General features: G+C 45.3%; 2 long non-coding RNA genes across 3 annotated transcripts in view; one reads left to right on the plus strand and one right to left on the minus strand.

The window, feature by feature from the left end:
- The window catches only part of LOC102557230 (uncharacterized), a 30518-nt gene extending 26760 nt beyond the window's left edge, over positions 1-3758 (minus strand). For both annotated transcript variants that reach the window (XR_015684021.1, XR_015684022.1), the window contains exon 1: positions 3661-3758. This is a non-coding gene — a long non-coding RNA (uncharacterized LOC102557230). The remainder of the gene's footprint in view (positions 1-3660) is intronic.
- Positions 3744-4594, plus strand: LOC120101809 (uncharacterized). The gene is made up of 2 exons (XR_015684020.1): positions 3744-3927; positions 4155-4594. It is a non-coding gene; the product is annotated as an uncharacterized LOC120101809 (long non-coding RNA).
- Positions 4595-12432: the final 7838 nt, after the last annotated feature.

Here is a 12432-nt window from a genome sequence, read left to right on the forward strand (position 1 = left end):
CCGATGAACGCATTGCCTGATACGAGCCTTCCTGTTACAAGCTGCTGTTTGGAGCCTTTTACAATAAAAGATGTTGAGACACAAAATTAAACTTCCTTTGCTGTGATGGGTGTGTAAGGGCTTTGCATCAGGGCTCGAGCACAGTCAATTTCCTGGTGTTGTCATTTCTCGTGAATTACCGGCATTCTATTAGTATCTCCCACGTGATGGCTGACCACCACCAAGTACTGCAGTTTGCAATTACAGCATTGACTGAGGAAGTTTGATGCAACGTGTGGAGTGAGGGAGGCTTCAAAAGGCAGACACATGTATCCTTTGAGAAGACCAGGGTTCTGCTGTAATTAGATGCTCATTTGACATGGAATGCTGAACAGAAACTCCATAGCTTCCACTGTGGTTGTTAAGGAGATGGCAAGTTTGGTGGTTCATGCTGGCTTTCCAGCCAACAGCTTGATAGACAGAGAAATAGAAACAGAGAGGTGGGGGGAGTGAGGGAGGGTGGGAGAGAGGGAGGGAGGGAGGAGGAAGAAGAGGAGAAGGAAGAGAGGAGGAGTAGGAAAAGGAGAAGCAGAAAGAAGAATATGAAGAAGAAGAAGAGGAGGAGGAGGAGGAGGAAGAGGAAGAGGAAGAGGAAGAAGAAGAAGAAGAAGAAGAAGAAGAAGAAGAAGAAGAAGAAGAAGAAGAAGAAGAAGTTGTTCTTATGTTTAATGTGCTGAGATAAAAAGAATTCAGCAAAGGATTTTCTAGGAAAGTCATTACTTCGAAAATCTGGTATATATACCTTGATAATCATAACAACTAAAATATAGGTCTACCCTAAGTGCAATGAGAGATGAGTGGACAAATGTGGTTGAAGTACACTCAGATAATACTATTCAGTCTTAAACTGAAGGAGATATGGCGGCAAATAATAATAGCAACCTAAAGAAATTGTGGTCAGTGAAATAAACTGACCCTCAGATGTGTGTGGCCATGAGTAGAAGCTATGGATTTATAGTCAAAGAGAAGCATGTTGCCACCAAGGTCTAGTAGAAGTAAGAAGTGGGAAGACACTGAATGACAAGAAAAATATTCTAAGTTAAGATGACTAGGTTTTGGAGACCCACTGTACCACAGCATAGGGATGGCCATTGGTATGGTTTGTATATGCTTGGCCCAGGGGGTGGCACTACTAGGTGTGGCCCTCTTGAAGTAGGTGTGTCACTGTGGGTAAGGGCTATAAAACCCTCACCCTATCTGCTGCAAGTCACTATTCTGCTAGTAACCTTGAGATGAAGATGAAGAAATAGAACTCTCAGCTATGCCACGCCATGCCTGCCTAGATGCTGCCCTGCTCCCACCTTGATGATAATGGATTGAACCTCTGAGCCTCTAAGCCAGCCCCAATTAAATGTTGTCCTTATAAGAGTTGCCTTGGTCATGGTGTCTGTTCACAGCAGTAAAACCGTAAGACAAAAGTTGGTACCAGGAGTGGGGTATTGATGTGAAAGACCTGATCATGCTTTTATTTGGAGGAATGTGGATTTGGGGACTTTGGAAAGCAGTGGAATGCTTTAAGTTGTGCTCAATGGGCTATTTTAGCAGGAATATGGAAGAATTTGATGTTGAGTATGATTTGAACTGTGCAGACTTGGCTCAAAAGATTTCAATGAAGAATTCAGAATGTGGCCTAGAGACTGTTGTTGTGGTACATTGGTGAAGAATGTGGCCATTGTCTGAAGAGTCTATCTAAGGCTAAGGTGAAGAGACTCAGATTAATTGCATTGACAATGAAGTCTCTGAAATGCCCAACATAGACTCTGTTCTCTGGTTAAGTCTCATGAAGAGTATTTTAAACAAGCATAACAAGCTTAGAAAGGAAAAATATAAAATATATGGTTCAAGTATTACAGGGGCACCAGGAAGTGAAATGGAACTGAAGCATATTTTCTAGGAGATGGCAGATTAAGGGACTTGGGGGCAAGATCCTACCTAGTCAAGTTAGCTGGAGCTAAGAAATTAGTGGTGATTAAGAAGAGACCAGCGTCACCGAGGTGAAACCTTCTGGGAAATGTTTTCTGAGAGCACAAAGAAGCTGTGTTCCAGAGATAGCCAAGGTTGTACCTCTGGAAGCAGCTATACTTAGTAATGTGTAATAGTCACCCAGGTGACACTGCTTTTGAGTGTATGAAGAGGTCATGAAGAGCAGCTGAGACTGGGCACAGTGAGAGGCCAGGGACGGCCATTGGTGAGATTGCAGCCTTAGTTACAGTTGATGGCCCAGGGCTAAAGGGGTCATGCAAACGACTTTACTTGGCACCATGAAGAGAGCCTATGAGAAGCTATTGGTGAAGCCTGGTTGCAGCAGAAGACCCCAGAGTATTGGAGATGCCAGGACCATAGGATGATCACTAAGAACAGCAGCAACAATGGAGGAGATCAACCTAAATTTGGAGTCCTACAGAGGGCAGAGCTGGAGAAGTGATGCCAGCCCTTTGGAGGAGCCCAGAAGATCATGTGTGGATTTCAGACACTGAAACAAAAGGTGTAAATAAGTTTAACATTGAAGTTGCCTTGGAGACCCCAAGATGTTTGAGATGCCAGATCCATGGTTTATCTGCTGAGGAAAGCTGCTAACGGAGAGTAGAACGAGCACAGGAGAAAGAAGTTTGTTGAAGTCAACAAGGATGAAAAGGGAGTTGGAGATCTGAAAATCACTCTGACATCACACATGGAGATGCAGAGGTTGGAGTTTGCCCAGCTGGTTTCCTGTCTTGCTTTGAGAATTACAGGTAAGCGATTGGATGGATCTCAGAAGAGACTTTGAACTTTGGACTTTTAACGTTGTTGAGATGCGATCAACTATGGGGACTTTTGAAGTTGGACTAAATATATTTTGCATTTTGCTATGGCACCCATAGACTCATGTGTTTGGACAGACCTATGGGGGCCAGGGAGTGGAATGTGATGGTTTGTATATGCTTGGCCCAGGGAGTAGCACTAGTAGGTGTGGCCTTGTTGGAGTGGGTGTGTCACTGTGGGCATGGGATTAAGACCCTCACCCTAGCTGCTTGGAAGTCAGTATTCTGTTAGCAGCCTTCAGATGAAGATGTAGAACTCTTAGCTCCTCCTGCACCATGCCTGCCTGGATGCTGCCGTGCTCCTGCCTTGATGATAATGGATTGAACCTCTGAACCTGTAAGCCAGCCCCAATGAAGTGTTGTCTTGGTCATGGTGTCTGTTCACAGCAGTAAACCCTAACTAAGACAGTCATTGATAATGCACTTCCAAAATAAAACACTGGAAAAGGGCCACATTACAGGCACCAGAACCTGTTCATAGCCTACAGCACATGCAAAAGACACAGACATAATAGCATGTGTTTGTAATCTCAATCCAGGGAGGCGGGAAAGGTGGATCCTCAGTGCTCTCCAGCCAGACAGCCTGACCTCCTGGGTGAGTTCTGTCAGTGACAAAAGGAATGATGGTCAGAGCCTGAGGAACACAGTACTGGTCCTCCACACTCTGCAAACACATGTATATCTATGTGCATGAACTCCAAGGACACACCTACATGAACCTGCACACACACATACACCTCTCCGTGGTAGATTTCATGCCAAGTGTACTAACCACAACACAATCAAAATTATAGGGAAGGAGAAGAAATCAACCCATTACCTGCCATAGCCTTCCACGAGGGAAGTTTAGAAATACACGTGGAAGAGAGGCGAATGCAGGTATGAAGACTTGACTTTTGGCACGAGGAAGACGGTTGAAACTGTCGGTTTTCCTTCGAATGTACGGCAACATTCTAGGGACACACAGCGTCTGTGGTGAAAATATGGATGCGTGAACCATTAAGCATGGATGGTATTGAGCTTGCCTGACAAACAACAGCTTTATGGCGAACATGCCTTTACCAGATAGAGACAGAAACACATTTAAGTGAGCAAGCTGCAGAGTCATTACAAACGGAAGCTTCCGGCGGCTGGGGGCGGGGGGCGGGGAAAAGGGGGAGCGGGGGTGGGGTGGGGGGCGGGGAAACAACATTCAGAGTGAAAATAGCTGTTTCCAACCGTGCTCATCGTCTGGTCTCTTCCATTTTTCTCCCCGCTCTATACAAATTAAGGAAATGTTAGCTACTTTAATACTAATTTTTAAAACTTTTCCAGGACATGCTCCTCCCCATTTTTCTATGGACTTATCTGATTGACAGCTCAGTTTTTATTATCTACACCCCCACCATGTCTTCGAAGACAGTGGTGCCGTGCAATGAAGGCTAATAACTCGCTCTAAGTCCAAACATCTGTTTCCGGATACTCGGCTCCACAGAGGATGTTTTTGTTTGTGCACCGACACATTGGAGTTAACCACACCGAGCCACTTTCTCAGGCTCTAAGGAGAAATCCTTCCACATGCTGAGTGACTGTCTGCTACATCGTTTTAAATGTGGAAGAAGCAATCCGCGTACATGTTTAGCATCCGTGGATACTAAGGGTCCCAGAACTCACAATCCAGTGAGGAAACAACATTGGGATGTCTCATCCAGGCTTTGTATGTAAGAATGTGTACTGGTCTTTTCTGATATAAAAGAAAAAAATCCATTAAAGAAGGCAATAGTGTTTATAGTTGTTATTAAAAAAAAATAAAAGAAGGGGATGGGGAGATGGTTCATGGGATACAATGCAGCGCTGCAGAGTCTAGAGCTCTAGGACCTGTGGAATGAGGGATGGGTGTGGTGGCTTGGCAGCCATACCAGTTCCTGGGTGGCAGAGGCAGGCGATCCCGGGTCAAGCTGCTTGGCTAATAGCTGAGTCATAGAGCTCTAGGTTTGCTGAGAGACCGTGCCTCAACAGATAAGGAATGGCTATTAAGGGCAACACTAGACTTCCGCTTCCAGCCTATATAGACACATGCCCCCACACATATGTAAATATGCACACAAGTGCCAGACACATGTGCACAGAAAAGATAAAAGATTTGTGCACATTTTTAGAGGCAGTACAGTGAGGGAATTCAGAGTATGGACTCGACCCAAGTCACCTAGGTGGATGATGTCAGGCAACTGGCCTTCCAGCTGTGTGGCTTTGGGAGTTTTACTTAGCTTCTCTGTGCCTTCATTTACTCATAAAGCAGAGATGTTAACATAATTGTTCTGAAGACACAATGAATCACAGTATGTAAGATGATTAGCATAGTACTAATAAGCATATAAGCAAATGTGTTATTAAATTATTGTAATTATATAATTCTCATAGAAGCTCTTAAAATTTAGGTGCTGTCTCTAGGTTTTGAAGAACGGGAATTTTTGAGCCAATGCTTTAAGTTATTTTAAAATTATTTTTTAGACTTAATTGGAAAATAATTTGATTTCTCCTTTTTAAAATCCTTTTAATAATATATAAAATATTAATGCGGCTTTTATTTATCTGATTGTGTTATGAAGAGCTGAAGGCTCAGGAAGTTTCATTCAGAGCCTGTGTACACACACACACACACACACACACACACACACACACACACACACACACTGAGCACCATCAGATCAGCCTCCTTTGGAATGTAAGTACTTACACCAACGAAACACACAGAGTTGGGCTCCAGACTTAATTTGCCTATGGATTTTCCACTAATGGCTCGAAATCCTTTAATGGAGAATGCATACTGTGCTGAGTCACACGCATCTGTGTCAGGGGATAATTAGATTCATAAATAAGTAATTAAAGCCGTGATGGCTTATGAATTAATGTGCCCTGCAAGCGTGCCGACATGCGGCTGTCCTCTTGCAAAGGGAGAACTCAGGGATGCATGGGTCATGGCTAAGGTGTGGTCTTCCTGGGCCTACTGAGAATTAAGTAGCACTTTAAAGTAAGTTCTCTGGGAACTTTGCCCTTTCTCAAAAATACTCTACAGGGGAGGTCTTAAAAGCGTGAAGACCGGAATTTGATCCCAGAGCTCACAGGAGATGCAGGCCCCTGTGGGGCGGGTTCCCTCCTTCCACTTCTACATGGCTTCTGAGGCTAGCACACCGGACTTGTGTGTTTGCCTTTATGCACTGCACCGACACGTGCAGGCAAGACTCAGCAAGTTGTGCTTTTATATTTGCTCGATCATAGGTGTGTTTAGCAAAGCGGTTAAAGGCAAGGAGGCTGTGAGTTTTAGACAGGGGACTCGGGAAGTTATGAGGGAGGAAAGGGAGAGTAGAAGGATGGAATTAGATTTTATTTAAATAAAAATAAGTTAACCCTGGGAAGCTAGGCTGGGTGATCTGTGTTTGTAACCCCAGCCTTTGAGGCAGAGACAGACAGATCACTGGGGCTTACTGGCCAGCCAGTCTAGCCTACTTGGTGAATTTCAGACCAAAAGGATAGCCTTTCTCAGGAAGCAAAACAAAAACTGGAGGACACCTGAGAAGCATATACACTCATACACATATACACATATACGCATGCATACACATACCCACATATGCACATAAACACATACACACACATACATACACATACACATAAACCCCCCCACACATACACATACACATATACACATACACACATACACCCACATATTTATGCATACACCACACACACAATATACACACGTGCACACATACACATACACACAAATACACACATGCATACACAGATTCAATAACTGAAGACAATAGGAAGTACATCTAGAAAGTTTTAGTGAAGATTTTGCACATGTATAGTGTTTTCTGACACTATATACCCCACTGTCCTCAGTTGTCCCTCCCACTGCCATGGAACCCTTCTTCCCAGCAACTTTCTGAGGATGCCTGAGGGATTGACAGCCTCTGTACTGAAGAGAATTGTCTGCAGTGTTGCCATGAGCAGCTTATTCCATGGGGGATGTCCGAACCTGAACCTCAGAGGTAGGGGTGGGGGAGCATCCCATTTTGAACAGTAGTTGGTTCTCACCATGTCAGTTGTGCTTGGGTTTAGAGGACTGGATCTAGAGATTGAAAAGCTGCCTCATGCCAGCCCTGAGCAGCTGCTGATGGGTGGCCTTCTAGAACGCCCTAAAAAGAAACGAGAAGTTGTGGCGAGCTTATAAAGAACTGCAATCAATTAATATTAAGAGTGGGCTATTTCTACACTCTACGGCTATTGGCCCATTCAGCCTGGAATAACATGTGGCAAAGATGAGAAGCCCCATTGCACAGCTCTGAAATAAAACTCCCATGTCTGGGTGGTTTTTTGTTTTGTTTTGTTTTGTTTTGTTTTTTAATCAAATTGTATAAGTGAAATGACAGGCTCCCTGTCAATGGAATGTATGTGTCTGTGTTACTTTTGTTTGTAGTGCACATGTGCGTGTGTGACAGTAAGCACACGTGTGCTTGTGTTGTGGAGGCCGGAGGTCACCTTCTGCTATCTTCCTCAGTAACTATCCACTCTACTGCTTTGAAGCAGGGTCTCTCACTGAACCTAGACATCAACAGCTATCTGGATAGAGCAGCCAGCAGAACCAAGGTTCCTCCCATTTCTGTCTCTCACCCGGGGGTTACAGACATGCAATGCTATGCCTTCGTTCTCACATCGGGTATGAGGATCAAACACAGGTCCCTGTGCCTGTTCAGCAATCACCTTCCCCACTAAGCCATAGTCTCAGCTCCACACAGCTAGTCTGCTGCAAACATCCTGACCTCTGAGTCTTAGGGGAAGGAGTTCATGTTTAACCCACTTCTCTTTCCCCTCAACGTTCCTGCTACACAATAAGCACCTCATAATATCATAATGCAGTGTTGGTGAATTGCCTGGGGAGGGCTTACTATGTGCCAGTCAGTAGCCAAAGAGAGACCTTAACAGGAAGGAGAGTGTCAAATGTATGAAGACACGAGTTCTGTAAGTCTTATGAGGACAGGGTTCTAAACTCAAGAAGAACTAACAGTGGTGGACCTGGAGCAGGTGTTCGCTTTGGAAACGGACTTGTTGAGAAACCGTTTGTGATCTAAAATCGGGAGTGTGGGTAAAACCTTGCCAGCTGGAGATTGGGCACTTGGAAGAGCCTTTCAAACACCCAGCACCAGATAGACACCAGAGGGAAGAAAAGGTTTGGGGATAAGGCAAGCACTGGCTCAGTCTGGGCACAGTGGGAGAAGCAGGACGCCATAGGACTGTAGACAGGAAGAGACAGGCTCTGCTGAACACAGATGCCACACCACAGTTATGGAATGACACTGGGGAGCCGTTGACATCTGGTCAAGGACTGAGGTGGGCTCTTGTAAGCCCTTGGGGATGCTGTGGCAGCAAGCAGTCTAGTGGCTGCTCCTTCAGACACAGGGTGAGCTGCTCAGCTTGTGAGGGTTCACACCCCTTCCTTCTGGGCTACGCTTGATGACAACATGGAGAGGCCGAACCTCATGACCCTAGACCCTCCCTACTGCCCCGGATGATTGAATACTGATACGAATGACACTGGCTGTCAGTGGATCCCCACCATTCTTTGAATAACCCCAGGTAACACCTCTTCTAGTTTCCTTTTCCATACTGAAAACAAGCAAGCAAGCAAACAAACAAACAGAAAAGAAACAAACAAGGAGCCTAATGTTCGTTCCTTCAGGGAAACAGGGTAGTGTTGTGAGCCACCTTGTGGTTGCTGGGATTTGAACTCAGGACCTCTGGAAGAGCCGCCAGTGCTCTTAACCACTGAGCCATCTCTCCAGCCCATAGAGTAGTGTTGTGATGGGAGAAAATCACCCCGTTTGGTAAAGGACGACGGACTTTACTTCAACATGATTTTTCTCCGAGAGCATGGATTCAGGCTTGGAAGTTTATTTTCCAATTTCATATAAAAACCAGCTGGGATGGAAGCAATAAGATGCTCAACCTTGTACCAACTGGCAGAGGTTTCCAAGGCCTGAATCCCTGGACAGGGTTTGGCCTGTGTTTCATCAGTGCAGCTTAATAACGTTGGTGGATTTTGTTAAATGAGCATTACGTTAATCGAATCAGCAAGAAGCTATTGGGATGCTCAATTACAATCATTTGTTCTTTGAGCAAGTCGCAGGTTTCCCCAAGTTAAGTTGGTTAGAGAGTGGGACTTTTGCTGTTCACATCGCCAGCAGCAAGGGAAAAAAAATCCATGTTTCTTCCGCCCAGTGATGTTTAAATACATCTTAATTGTCCTGATTACTCTGAGCATTTGATTCTTGAGATTTGGCTCCATTCAGAGGGCTGAGCCTTTCTTGAGAACAGTTGTGGTTGAATGCAGCCAGCCTCAATCAACGAGGCTTGATGTCTCCTTAACCAGCAGCAGCGTCTCTCCCTCTTGACTGAAGAGCAGTGTAGCTGCATTGTTAAGTGGTCTCATGATTCAGGAGGTTGTCTACTGAGAATGAAGCCCCTCCTCATCTTAGAACCTCCTGTTTTGCCATGGCCAGTGACGTTGGCTATGAGCTCTGTGACTCCTTCCAGAACTTTCTATGTGTGGCCAATTCTGATGTTGGGTTGTGCTCTGTTTCAAGATTGTTCTCTATTTTTCCTTACACGGTAGAGGAAGTTGGAAGCTCCCCCAGGGCCCTTTACAAGGGAGCGAATCCCACACAGAGACACACAAATATATACAACTTGAAAACTTCAAAATAAATATTTTAGTAAGATATTGGCATCCTTGGATTTGTTTGGGCTTAAACAAATCTTTGTGGGTGGGTGTCTTAGTTAGGGTTTTACTGCTGTGAAAGGACACCATAACCACAGCAACTTTCATAAGGACAACATTTCATTGGGGCTGGCTTACAGGTTCAGAGGTTCAGTCCATCCTCATCAAGGTGGGAACATGTCAGCACCCAGGCAGGCATGGTGCAGGAGGAGCTCTACGTCTTCATCTGAAGGCTGCTAGCAGAATACTGGCTTCCTGGCAGCTAGGATGAGGGGCTTAAAGTCCACACCCTCAGTGACACACCTCCTTCAACAAGGCCACACCCACTCAGGCAAGGCCACACCCACTCCAGCAAGGCCACACCTACTCTAACAAGGCCACACCTACTCCAACTAGGCCACACCTTCTTTTTTTTTTTTTGTTATTTATTTTTTTTTTTATTTATTTTTTTTTATTTTTTTTTTTATTTTTTTTTTATTAACTTGAGTATTTCTTATATACATTTCGAGTGTTATTCCCTTTCCCGGTTTCCGGGCAAACATCCCCCTCCCCCCTCCCCTTCCTTATGGGTGTTCCCCTCCCAACCCTCCCCCCATTGCCGCCCTCCCCCCATAGACTAGTTCACTGGGGGTTCAGTCTTAGCAGGACCAAGGGCTTCCCCTTCCACTGGTGCTCTTACTAGGATATTCATTGCTACCTATGGGGTCAGAGTCCAGGGTCAGTCCATGTATAGTCTTTAGGTAGTGGCTTAGTCCCTGGAAGCTCTGGTTGCTTGGCATTGTTGTACTTTTGGGGTCTCGAGCCCCTTCAAGCTCTTCCAGTTCTTTCTCTGATTCCTTCAATAGGGGACCTATTCTCAGTTCAGTGGTTTGCTGCTGGCATTCGCCTCTATATTTGCTGTATTCTGGCTGTGTCTCTCAGGAGCGATCTACATCCGGCTCCTGTCGGTCTGCACTTCTTTGCTTCATCCATCTTGTCTAATTGGGTGGCTGTATATGTATGGGCCACATGTGGGGCAGGCTCTGAATGGGTGTTCCTTCAGTCTCTGTTTTAATCTTTGCCTCTTCCTTCCCTGCCAAGGGTATTCTTTTTCCTCATTTAAAGAAGGAGTGAAGCATTCACATTTTGATCATCCGTCTTGAGTTTCGTTTGTTCTAGGGATCTAGGGTAATTCAAGCATTTGGGCTAATAGCCACTTATCAATGAGTGCATACCATGTATGTCTTTCTGTGATTGGGTTAGCTCACTCAGGATGATATTTCCCAGTTCCGACCATTTGCCCAGGGGGTGGTAATAGTGCCACCCCCTGGGCGGAGCATATACGAAGCATCAGAGTGAGTGATACCTCGATAGTTACAGACACTTTTAGGTGAGTGATGCCCTCTTATGCACACCGGTCCTTGTGCCTTTCATCCTTTTTACCTCCTTCCTCCATGTGAGTTTGCAAGGAGCCATATCACATGAAACAAATAAAATCCTGACATAGATTTATGCAGACGGATTGTACTATTTTTTTTTTTTTGCCCGATCACGCCAAACAAACAGTAAACCCTTACCCATGATGACAAACAGCCATGAGAAAAAAGTCCGAAACAGTAGTATATTAAATCTTACTTGTTTTGGGGACAGAGTTCCATTATCCTTCCATAAATGTTTGTCTCCACACAGCCCAGGCTGGCCACAAATCCCCACTTCTCCTGCCTTAGCCGTCTCTGTGCTGCGTTGGCAGACAATGCGCCACCGTGCCAATAGCAAGTAATCATTTCTAATTATACGAGTTGGTGTTTTACCAGGGGGATTTGTACCTACGTGTCTTTCTACATAACGAGTAACTTCAGGGCTTCTGTTCACGAAGCACATCATAAATATTTTAAACACGAAAGCTCCAGTGGTCAGATAAAGGGACAGACTTACAGCATTCCCGGCTCAGCTTTTACTAAACTGTAATCTCTGGGCGAGTGGAGTTTAAGCCCCGTCTCAGGGCAAAAGCGCGTCATTCCACAGGGGCGGAGAGGAGGTATGCCTGAAGCAATTCCGAAGGGCTCCGAAGAGTCTAGAATGTATTCTCAGAATAAATTCATGCAGCCGAATCTGCGGGTGTGTAGGGCCAATTTGAAAGGGTTTTCCCAGTTACCATCCAGGGAGGAAGGCGCCTCCTAAACACAGGGTTGATGTGAAGTTCTCACACACTGTGAAATAAAGCCTGCTGGCAATCGCAGTAGTCAATTGCAACTAAGATAGGGTAAGTGTCTCTGGGGAGGATTGTCTTTGTGACTAGTAGAGTCTAGAGGTCTTATAGCAGGTCCAACTCTGAGTCACTTTGTCATTCAAAAATTCTCCAAAGACAATTTCCCCCACCCCAACCCCACCTCCCACCCCTCACCCTCCTCCCCACCCCACCCCTACCTACATGCAGGACTGTTGGAGAACCCGGCTATTAAGGTTGCAGTCTACTGTGTATGGATGGCTCTCCAAGCTCGGCTCAAAATGGAGGACTCCCTTTGTCCACGGGGCTTCCCGCTCTCAGTCTGACCTTGGTTGAGTCTGATTATAGTCTCACCAATACACTAAAACTCTACATACACTACCCTACGATGCACTAAAACCACTGAGCTCCATGCCTGACCCTATTTGGAGGATGACACTGTATAGAGCTTTCTGCAAGTGCTCCATGGCTTGCATGTAAGTCCAGCTCCTTCCTCCTGCCTATATGCTAATTAGGTACTGTGCTATGACCAATGAGCCCTTCCTGACCTTAACCCTAAGAGCCCTTATATTCCCTGCCCCTAGAACAATCAAATGAGCTGTCTCTCTGAAGCTGACTCTGGGAAA

This window comes from Rattus norvegicus, chromosome 3 (assembly GCF_021556685.1).
Source record: "Rattus norvegicus strain SHRSP/BbbUtx chromosome 3, alternate assembly SHRSP_T2T, whole genome shotgun sequence".
Lineage (NCBI taxonomy): Eukaryota > Metazoa > Chordata > Mammalia > Rodentia > Muridae > Rattus > Rattus norvegicus.